Source organism: Podarcis gaigeae, assembly GCF_964106915.1.
Source record: "Podarcis gaigeae genome assembly, chromosome: 8".
Taxonomy (NCBI): Eukaryota; Metazoa; Chordata; class Lepidosauria; order Squamata; family Lacertidae; genus Podarcis; species Podarcis gaigeae.
In genome coordinates this window covers 25,708,471-25,719,240 of record NC_139684.1, presented here as the reverse complement: position 1 = coordinate 25,719,240, position 10,770 = coordinate 25,708,471, and positions in this window count along the sequence as shown.

The following is a 10,770-nucleotide window of genomic DNA, read 5'->3' as shown; positions in this document are numbered from 1 at the left end:
CAAAAGCTTGATTAACTATTAACCCCCTAATCTGGCATCCCCCTCAAAATAGGTGCCAAAGTTTTGCAGCTCCCCACAGATGCAGTAATTGATGCATCAAAACAGGGCTAATGCCTCCAAACCCAACGTTGTCCGGTTCGCTTCAAACTGGCGCCAAGCTTTGGCAAAAGTTTTGCGGTGTTTTGCAGCAAAAAACCTCACCTCCTTTTGCAGTGCCCCGCAAACAAAGCAAGAAGTACTCGAAGCTGGGGATCACGGGGTCACCCAAAAACCAAATGTCATCCAATTCACTCCAAACTGATGGCAAACTTGGGGAAAGGTTTTGCAGCAGCGTTTTGCAACAAAAACCCCACAAACGGAACAATAGACACTCAAAATGAGGGTCATGGGTATTACCCCAAAACCCAACATCGTCTGATTCTCTCCAAACCAGCACCAAAGATTTTAACGAATTACAGAAGTCTGCCGACATACCCAAGAAGACTTGAGACAAGAATGATTGGTAACAGTTAATATTTATAAATATAAACATATATAAAACCTGCAATCAGAATAATTCAACCAAATAACCAAAACCAATGTGATGCCGTTTTGGGGGTCTCTGCAGAACACGGTTTTTTGGCCACGAAAGGCTTCTGCAGGGCATTCCTCAAGGTTTAGTGCCGTTTAGGGGTGAATCAGATGGTGATGGTTTTGGGGGGGTGCCGTGACCCCCGCAAATTATGTTGCCAAAGAAAACATTTCGGGGGTCTCTGTGGAATGATGTTTATTGGCTGCAAAAGGCTTTCGTGGGTCTTGTACTGATGTTTGGCACCATTTTAGAGTGAAATGAGCGACGCTCCCCCCTTTTTCTAAACCGTGATTCCGTGGGTTAGGGTGCTGAGGACGTTGTTTTGGTAGTCTCTGCAGAATACGGTATTTTAGCTGTGAAAGGCTTCTCTGGGCTGTTTCCCAAGGTTTCACACCATTTTGGACTGGATTTATCTACAATTGTGTGCCAGATGCCATATTGAATTAATATGGTGGACCAAACTAACCCTAGTTAAATATTCGCTCCTACCCCACCAATTAATTTGGGGCTGGATCAGGTGCTCCCTGGGTCAGGGCAAAGCTGTAGGTTCCCACACCCCTAAAATTAACAAATAACACGATCCATTTTAAAATCACAGTACTTTTTAGGCTTCCTCGACTTCCAGGGCTGCACTAGAAAGTTCCTGCTTGTAAAATATATGATAAATATGTAATATATACTGTACAATTAACAAAATCATATATAAAATGAATTATTACTGTGTATAAAATATAAGATATTTTATATACAATAGTATTATATTAAATGTAATAAAACAATGTAATAGTGTAACTGCAGCCTCTTTTCCTACCCACTGCTGTCACCTGGTGGCATAATAGTATAAATACAGCCTCTTTCTGTGGACTACTGCCATCTGGTGGTATAGAAGTACTGTAAAGGGACCCCTGACTGTTAAGTCCAGTCGGGAACAACTCTGGGGTTGCGGTGCTCATCTCGCTTTACTGGCCGAGGGAGCCAACGTTTGTCTGCAGACAGCTCCTGGGTCATGTGGCATGACTAAGCCGCTTCTGGCGAAACCAGAGCAGCGCACAGAAACACCGTTTACCTTCCCGCCGGAGCGGTACCTATTTATCTACTTGCACTTTGATGTGCTTTCGACCTGCTAGGTTGGCAGGAGCAGGGACTGAGCAACAGGAGCTCACCTGTCACAGGGATTCAAACCGCCAACCTTCTGATTGGCAAGCCCTAGGCTCTGTGGCTTATACCACAGCACCACCCGCTTCCCAGTATAGCTGCAACCTATTTAAAGCCACTGCTTGAACTGTTCAGGCTCATAGCTTGGAGGTGCTGCTTGATCTGGTCCTCCCGTTGCAGTTGTAGGTGGCATCAGTGGCAAGGGGACCTCTTCCCATCATGAGCTATGAGTTACCCTGACCAAATTGGACCTTGACATCATAATGCATGTCCTAGTGGCCCTGAGATTAGACTGGTGTTTCCCAACCTTTTCCTGACTGTGGCCCCCTTCTGACCTTGTTTCCTTCCTGTGGGCCCTCCAGGATTGTAGCTGGGTGGGGGCAGGGGGCAGCTGCAGCATATTTTAAGGACGAAATGAAATAATAAAATAAAGTAAAATCTGCTACTTTTGCTTGAAATCACCAGAGCCCCGTAAATATGACTTTTGAGATACAGTTGGTCTCTAAATTTGTGGCTTTTGTAACAGTGTTAATGCCTGGAACAAGAGCTCCCCCTGGAGGCGGTGAAGATAGGATTGTGAGTCTAGGAACTTTCTATCATATGTGGTGGATATGTAGGAAAATACAGGTATTCTGAGAGTATATCCATGCAGAACTGCAAAAAATGCTAAAGATGTCTTTCAATAAAAAAACAGAGGCCTACCACCTGGGAATAACAGATTTGGATATTCCGCAAAAGAGGAAGGGTATCTTTTTATATGCGACGGCGGCAGCAAGAGTTCTGCTCGCAGCAAAATGGAAGAGTAATGAAATCCCCTCTATACAAGATTCGATCCACAAGCTGACAGAATATGCCGAATTAGATGGTCTATCAGAAAAAATAAAGAATAAATCAAAACAGGAATTTGTTTCAAAATGGGAAGTTTTCAAAGAATATCTGAAAAATAAATATAGTAGTTCAAATTCTGTTGCAGCATTCGAGGAACTTCAGTAATAGTTGCAAGGTAGATATAAGAAATTAGATATATTAAGAAAAAGTTTAATTATGATAAAAGTGTGTACTGACAATAAGTAATCTGAAATCGAAATATGGAATAGACGGGAGGTTGGGTCTTTAGTGTTAAGACCAATATATGTTTTATTGTTTGCTAAGAAAAATATGTGTCTATGGTTATTCCTGTGTGTATTTTGGTATTTGTGTTTTTTTCTTTTTTCTTGCTGTATCAATAAAAATCTTTTTTTTAAAAAAGGATTTTGAGTCTAGGTCTGGGTACAAGCTGCTGAAGTGAGGATCAATATTCAGACCTCAATATTCCTTGTCTTGCCCAGCTTGCTCTTTGCCAACAGCCCAAACTACCGTATTTTTCACTCTATAAGACGCACCAGACCACAAGACGCAGGAGGAAAACAAGAAAAAAAATATTCTGAATCTCAGAAGCCAGAAGAGCAAGAGGGATCGCTGCACAGTGAAAGCAGCAATCCCTCTTGCTGTTCTGGCTTCTGGGATAGCTGTGCAGCCTGCATTCGCTCCATAAGACGCACACACATTTCCCCTTACTTTTTAGGAGGGAAAAAGTGAGGCTTATAGAGCAAAAAATATGGTATTTTCTAACTGGCTTTTTCCTTTGACTGCCCTCACTTCCAAGCCTTCCCTGCCCTTATGAGAAGAGGAGGGGGGAGAAGATGCGCCACTCATCAAAATCATTAAACCTAAGGAGCACCGTCTATCGCACAACCACCTACTCACAAATTCCTCACCGTTCCCAAAGAACCTCCCAGGACCTCATTAATTTGCAATTATCTCGGGATGTGCTTGGATCTGAAACACTCCCAAAGTGTAGGCAGCCAGATACGTCATGCCAGCCTCATTCCTGGGCTGGAGGAAACAACAAAAGCCTTTGCCAATAATTTATATCAAGGTGCTCCTCAGAAGCACTGAAAAGCCAGTGTGGTGTAGTGGTTAGAGTGCCGAACTAGGACCAGGGAGAGCAGGGTTCGGATCCCCACTTCGCCATGAAGCTCACTGGGTGTGACCCTGGGCCAGTCACTGCCTCTCAACCTAACCTACCTCACAGGGTTGTTATCGGGATTAGTTGAGGAGGAGACACATGTATACCACCTCAAGCTTCTTGGAGGCGGGATTTGAATGCAGTAAATAAATAAAAACATTGTTCACATTATGGGGGGAAGAAAAGCTGGTGGACCAATGGGCAAATGAATGATGGGAAGCATGCATTTTGCTTTCACACCAAGCCTGAAGGAACAATTCTGAAGATTCACACATGTCAGCTCTCAAATTCAATTGAGGGGAGAATTTTGAGGAGCCGTTATTCAAGGGGGTCAGATTTTGTCTCTCCGACTGAAAACATAATAATTGATCTGGTGGCCCAAGACAAGTGGGGACATACAAGAAGGCCTAGACTGGAAGAAATTCAGAGGTCTGGAGGATCACTAAGGGATGGGAGTCTGCTGTGAGACTGTGGGGGACGGCAACTGGACAGGAGGTTTGTGATGGTAGCAGGAGACGTGCCCTTGGTGTTCCCACTGGTGATGAGGCCAAAAGGTGGAGGGTGTACTGGGGGCAGCTTGGGTGCGGCTTTGGACCCCCCAAATCTTAAGCACCTTCCTCAACCAGGTATGCCAATCAAAGGATCACAGCAGTCTTGACGGATGAAGCCCAATGTCACCATCCCAAACCAAACAAAATCAGTTTAGTTTTTCGGATTAGCCCTCACCAAATCATGTGATTACACAGAACCATCTTTCCAATGTCTTTCCTTATTAAGACTTGACGAATTTTCCTATTAATTAAATCATGGGTGATCTTGATCCAACTCCCTGCGAAGCAGGAATCTCAGCTGAAGCATCCATGAGAGAGGGCCAATATGTCTCCCAATATCATCTGTCTACAAAACAACTCAAAATTTCCTCGTGATGTGGAAAATATGAAAACAACGAGAAGAGGCAAGACTGAAGATTTGGAGATATGTTTCAGAGGTCCAGACTATGGGGAGCCCAGAAAAATTAATAATTACAATTTGGATTACAATTTGGTCCTTTTTATTTTATTTTAGTTTTTTTGTTTTTAATTGGATTATGATGTGGACATGTTGATTGGCTGTTTTTATTGGAAAATCAATAAAAATGATTAAAAAAAATTAATCACCCTTGTGGTCCCTTCCAACTTTGCAATACTAGGTGTGTGTGTGTGTGTGTGTGTGTGTGTGTGTGTGTGTGTCGGGGAGATAAGTCCATACTCTACCTCTACCCTTCCCCCGCCAGCCAGCATGAGCTTGGCAGGGCCATAGCTGTGGTGGCCCCTCTGCCACAACCTCTCCTCTCCTCCAATCTTTGCAGGAGCACTCTGCTCAGATGCTCAAAGATGCTGCCTCTTGATTCTCAGAGCTTGCATCACCACTTAACCACATCACATTTGACTGGCAGTGATTTGCGGTGGGTTGTCCACCCCAGGAAGAACAGGACCCAAGGAATGCCATTGCAGGCGGAGTCCAAACTGTCTCCTCCCTTTTCATTCCTGAAGTTGTGTGTCCTCGGCTGCCTTATTAAGGGGATTGCTGCCTCCTTCGCACATCAGGGCAAAGCTTGATTGTGTTCGCAGATAACAGAGCATGGTTGTATAAGGAACTTGCCACACGTAGTTCAGGGAAGGGGGTGGGGTGAGCAGCAAATTATTTGCCCGTGGAAATTGGCACATGGGCAGGGGTTGTGCAAGGCCCAAATTACCCTGCAGGACGGGGAAGAAGGGAACAGCCGCCTTTCCCCAGACAAGGTCAGCCGCTGAATTTATCACACTTATGTTTATTACAGGTTAGAAAGTATGCTTGCCTCTGCCTGAGAAGCTTACGTTTCCAAAGCAAGCAGTGATCACAGGAATGGCCTGCATTGGCCGGGATACCTGCCCACCCAGAGCTTCCACATCCCTGGCAAGAAAGACAGTCTTGCATAGTGGTTAGACTAGTGTTGGAGACCAGGGTTCAAATCCCCATGAAGCACACCGGGTGGTCTTGGAGGCCAGCCACTGCCTCTCAGGCTTATCTACCGTATTTTTCGCTCTATAAGATGCACCCAACCATAAGACACACCTAGTTTTTAGATGAGGAAAACAAGGGAAAAAATATTCTGAATCAAATGTTGTACTAAACTATTTAATAAACAACCAAAGGGTTTCATCATGATACCCTGAACCTTGAAGATACTTATATCACACACATCCAAGGAAGCTGCTAGGTAGGAGATCAGGACAGACAAAAGGAAGACCTTTGCACAATGTACAGTATGGTTAAAAGACAGAACTTGAACGACAGCTACTACCTTGGGTGACTTCAAAAGGGGATTAGACAAATTCCTGGAGGATAAGGCTATCAATGGCTATCACACAACAACCTCACAACAACCTAGTGAGGTTAAGGTGGCCCTCTCTGCGCAGAGCCTCTCCAGCAAATCAGGAGGAGAAACAGAAGGGGCTCCGTTTCTCCTCCCGTTTCACTGAAGGGGCACTGCGCAGCTCTACCTCTCTGCGCAGCACCATTCGCTCCATAAGACGCACACAGATTTCCCCTTACTTTTTAGGAGGAAAAAAGTGCATGTTACGGAACGGGAAATACGGTACTTTGCAGGGTTGCGGTGAGGATAAATGGAGAGGTGGAGAATTACCTTCAGGACCTTGAGCTCCTTGGAGGAATGGCGGGATGGAAATGAATTGAAGAAATAAAAGAGGAGCCTCTTAGCAAAGCAGGTGTCTCAGTGGTCGTGACAAGTGACAAGTTCTGGCTCCCTCCCTCTGCTTGCTTCCCTGCAGATCCTTAAACGCAGGGCATAAAACTCAGCCTTCAAGACTATTCAAAGATGCCATTTGGAGCCCACTGTGGTGCAAAAGAAGGGCATTTCACCAGTGTTGGTGCAGCCATGGCTGTTATGTACTGAAGTTCTCATCCTGGGTCAGCATGGGGATACTGTAGATAGCTTTCACTCAGGTCCACATATGCAAATAAGGAATTGAAAGTGAAATGGATAGTGATTGGATAGTTACAGAAAGTTGTTACTGTTGCATTGTAGTGGAGCTTATATAAGCAGGCTGGCTGAACCCTTCAGTTCTGTTCTGTTCTAGCCTGTGAATAAACAAGAGCTGTCTGAAGAATCGCTGTGTCGTCTGATATGTTCACCCACAACTTAACAATGGCGCTGTACCAAGCTCAGCCTGTAACTAACCCTCACCCTTTCCTCTTCCATTTAGGGCACAGCCCACCTGTTGAGAGGGAATTGCAGCAAGGACAGGGAGAGCAAATATCTAGAACGATTAAATCAGGCTTCCTCACAATTGCTGTTATTGAACGTGTGGACAGATAAGTCTGGCACTCTAGGATCTCAATAACCCTCGAAAAACCTGCATTTGGCAGGGGGGTGGTAGAACTTACCAACTTTGGCTATTGCCAAATAAAACTACACAGAAACTGCGAGTTTCCAGGGATTTTTCAGGGATTATTTCCTGTGCTTCAGACCAAGATGCTCAACGTTCACCCTCCACGCCACCTCTGGGAATATGGATGTGTTGGTTTATATTGGTGCCATTACCATTTCCTTCTCTTCTTGTTTATTGCTTGTTTACTTTGCATGATGTACGATTACGATTACGATATCTTTATTGTCATTGTCCCTTGTGGAACAATGAAATTGAAAAACTACATAAAAACTACATAAAACTACCACAAAACTACATAAAACTACTACAAAACTACATAAAACATTCAAAAACCCCTAAGAACTCTAAAACCCCATTTTAAAATACACTATACTACAGAGGCCCCTTATGCTGCGTTTAGAACCAGAACTGCATTAACGTAGAAACTGTTTCTCAGGCGGCTAGTCCTGGCCTTTATAACCCTATACCTTCTTCCAGAAGGCAGAAGCTGAAAGAGATCATTTCTGGTGTGCATACTATCCTGTGCTATCTCTGCCGCTTTCTTATGGCACCTGGCAGCATAGATTTGATCTAAGGTGGGAAGAGTGCACCCAGTTATTCTCTCTGCAGTCTTTACAACCCTGGATAGCATTGTTTTTTCCCTGGCCGTGCAGCTCCCAAACCACACACAGAGACCATAAGTTAGTACGCTCTCCACAGTGCAATGGTAAAATGCCATCAACAGGTCCTTTGAGAGATTGTTTTTCTAGAGGATTCTCAGAAAATATAACGTCTGCTGTGCTCTCTTCACCAGGTCTTTGCTGTTCTCTCCCCAGGTTAGGTCGTCTCTCAACTCCATTCCCAGAAATCGAAACACCGAGACCTGTTCCACGCACTTCCCCTCAATAAGAAGTGGCTGAATATTCAATTTACATTTCCTAAAGTCCACAATGTAATTTTAACCTTTTGCTATTGCACTTTGGGTTTGTTTATAGCATCAATATAAGAAGAAGAATGGGAGCAGCAGAAAGATGGAAGTATCGCTGGTGAGGGTTACAGCTCAAGGCATCTCCAGAAGTGATGAGGCTTGTTGCATGGGAAACTGGTGCCCACCTCATGGCCTGGAACTTTTAAGAAAGGTGACTTTCTACAAGGTAAAAGGTATGGTAAAGGACCCCTGGACGGTTAAGTCCAGTCAAAGGTGACTATGGGGTTGCAACACTCATCTTGCCTTCAGGCTAAGGGAGCCGGCGTTTGTCCACAGACAGCTTTCCGGGTCATGTGGCCAGCAGGACTAAACCGCTTCTGGCACAATGGAGCACTGTGATGGAAAACAGAGCGCATGGAAATGCCGTTTACCTTCCTGCCACAGCGGTACCTATTTATCTGCTTGCACTGGCATGCTTTCAATCTGCTAGGTTGGCAGGAGCTGGGGCCGAGCAATGGGAGCTCACACCACCATGGGGATTCAAACCACCAACCTTCTGATTGGCAAGCCCAAGAGGCTCAGTTGCTTAGACCACAATGCCCCCCGCTGTGGCTTCCTACAGAAGCAGAGATGGCCTACAGATGGTCTCCTCCTCGCTTTGGAGAATCTGGATTAGGACCACCGCTCTGGCTGTGTACTAGACAGGTTTCACTTGCAGATTTTGTAAAAAAAAAGAAAGAAAAGGAAAGCTCAAACTTTACAGAGACAACCTAAGTTTGCACCCTTCTCTTCTCCAAAGGAAAGCAACCCCAGGTAAGCTCTGCTCTGTGGAAGAGGAGAAACACATTGATAGGATCATCCTCTCGTATTGCAGAATGGGATGGGGGGGGGGCGCACTAATGTGGCAGGGGGAGGGACAAGGCAAGGTCTGTGCTACTCCTAACTGAGTCTCTGCACCACTTCCCCTCTCATACAAACGAATGCCTGTCAAGGACAAAATCCCAGCCTTTATTTCTCAGAAGGCAGAAGGCCTGTCCACGGGGATTTGGCCCAATTTCCCCCACATTGATGCTGAAGGTCAAATCCTGGGTGCCTTAGGACCAACTGGCCAGTGGTTCTGAGGAGAGGGCCTGGAGGCAAAGCAAAGACAGAACAAACCCATTCTCTGCTGTGGTTTTCAGGACCTTCAAGCAGCAAGATTTGGTGGAGTTTGCCTGCAGTCCACTGAGGGCATCTCCTTACCTCTTCTTGTCACCCACCCACAGAACGCTCTCCTCTCTAACAGGGAGGCCTCCTTCAGACCTCCTGGGGAGCACCTCTGCCTCCCACCTCCCCTTCCTGAGGCAGCGCCAAGCCCTCGCTGTTGAGTATCTGAGTAAGTGATCAAGAAGCTATTTGCACAAGCAAGACAGGAGGCCTGACAAGTCACATCCTGCACTGCAGCAGCAGCAGGAGGAGGAGGAGGAGCAGGACGAGCCTCCTTGGCTCACCGGTTATGGCAGTGCTGCTGCAGCATCAAGCAGGAGGGGAAGGGAGGGCGAGGCAGAGAGACGGTGGCCCAAATCGGGCACCACAGCAACCTGCCAGGACAGAGGAGGTCAGCCTTCTTCTGCCCATGGGCTGGTGCATCTATGGCTCTGCCCTCAACCTGCAGATCTCAACCTCTACATACAAGAACCCAGATATCCGCCCACCAGAGCAGGGAAACTTGGGTCTCCAGCAGTTTTTGGACTACCGTTTCCATCATCCCTGACCACTAGCTAGGGATGATGGGAGTTGTAGTCCAACAAGAGCTGGAAACTCAAGTCTGGGAAACCATGCACCAGAGCCATGGGGAAAAACACATACCTAGAATTAAAGAATTCTAAGCCCATGATTGATTGATTGATTGATTGATTGATTGATGTATGTACCAGAACCGGGTACAGCTCAGAGCATCCTTCCACACAACACACATTTCTGACCATCAACTCCCGACCTTCCTATAAATTCCACCAGCCCAACTGTGTGTTTTTTTTGGTATTTCCATTATTGAATGCTTGGAGTCGGATCTACCACACATCGTCTTTTGCCCACCTTGCTCCGGCACCATTTAAATTGTCCATGGCCTTCCCTCAAGAGACACTGAGAACTGAAGGCAGGTGCTGAGCAGAGATATCATCAGTCCTGCAAGGGGAGTAAGCCCTAACTATGTGGAGATGCAGCCAGCAGTGGTTCTCAACCTGTGGGCCCCCAGATGTTGTTGGACTACAACTCCCATCATCCCTGAGCTCTGGCCTTGCTAGCTAGGGGTGATGGGAGTTGTAGTTCAAGAACATCTGGGGACCCACAGGTTGAGAAAGGCTGAAGGCTGCTAGGAGCTTCAAGGCAGTTTGTCTACAGGCACTGAAGCAATGCCTTCCACAGCCTCCGGTACTGAGGTGTTAATAACTGGGTGGCAAAAATGCTCCTAGGCTGCACACACAGTTTTCTTCTTAAAAAGCCGTGTAAGACATGCCTGTTTTCGTTATGAGTAAAATTAAGACATCAGTTCAGTAGCTCAGAGGGCATCTAGTCATCGGCCCCTGCACACACATCCCCAGTTCTATTCCAGAAAAAAGAGTGTTATAATAGAAAACGAGGAAAAAGAGAAATGTTTCTGAAAAAGGGAGTGGTGGTGGAGGATTTCATGTACTGCCTGGGTGGGGGCAGAAGAGGC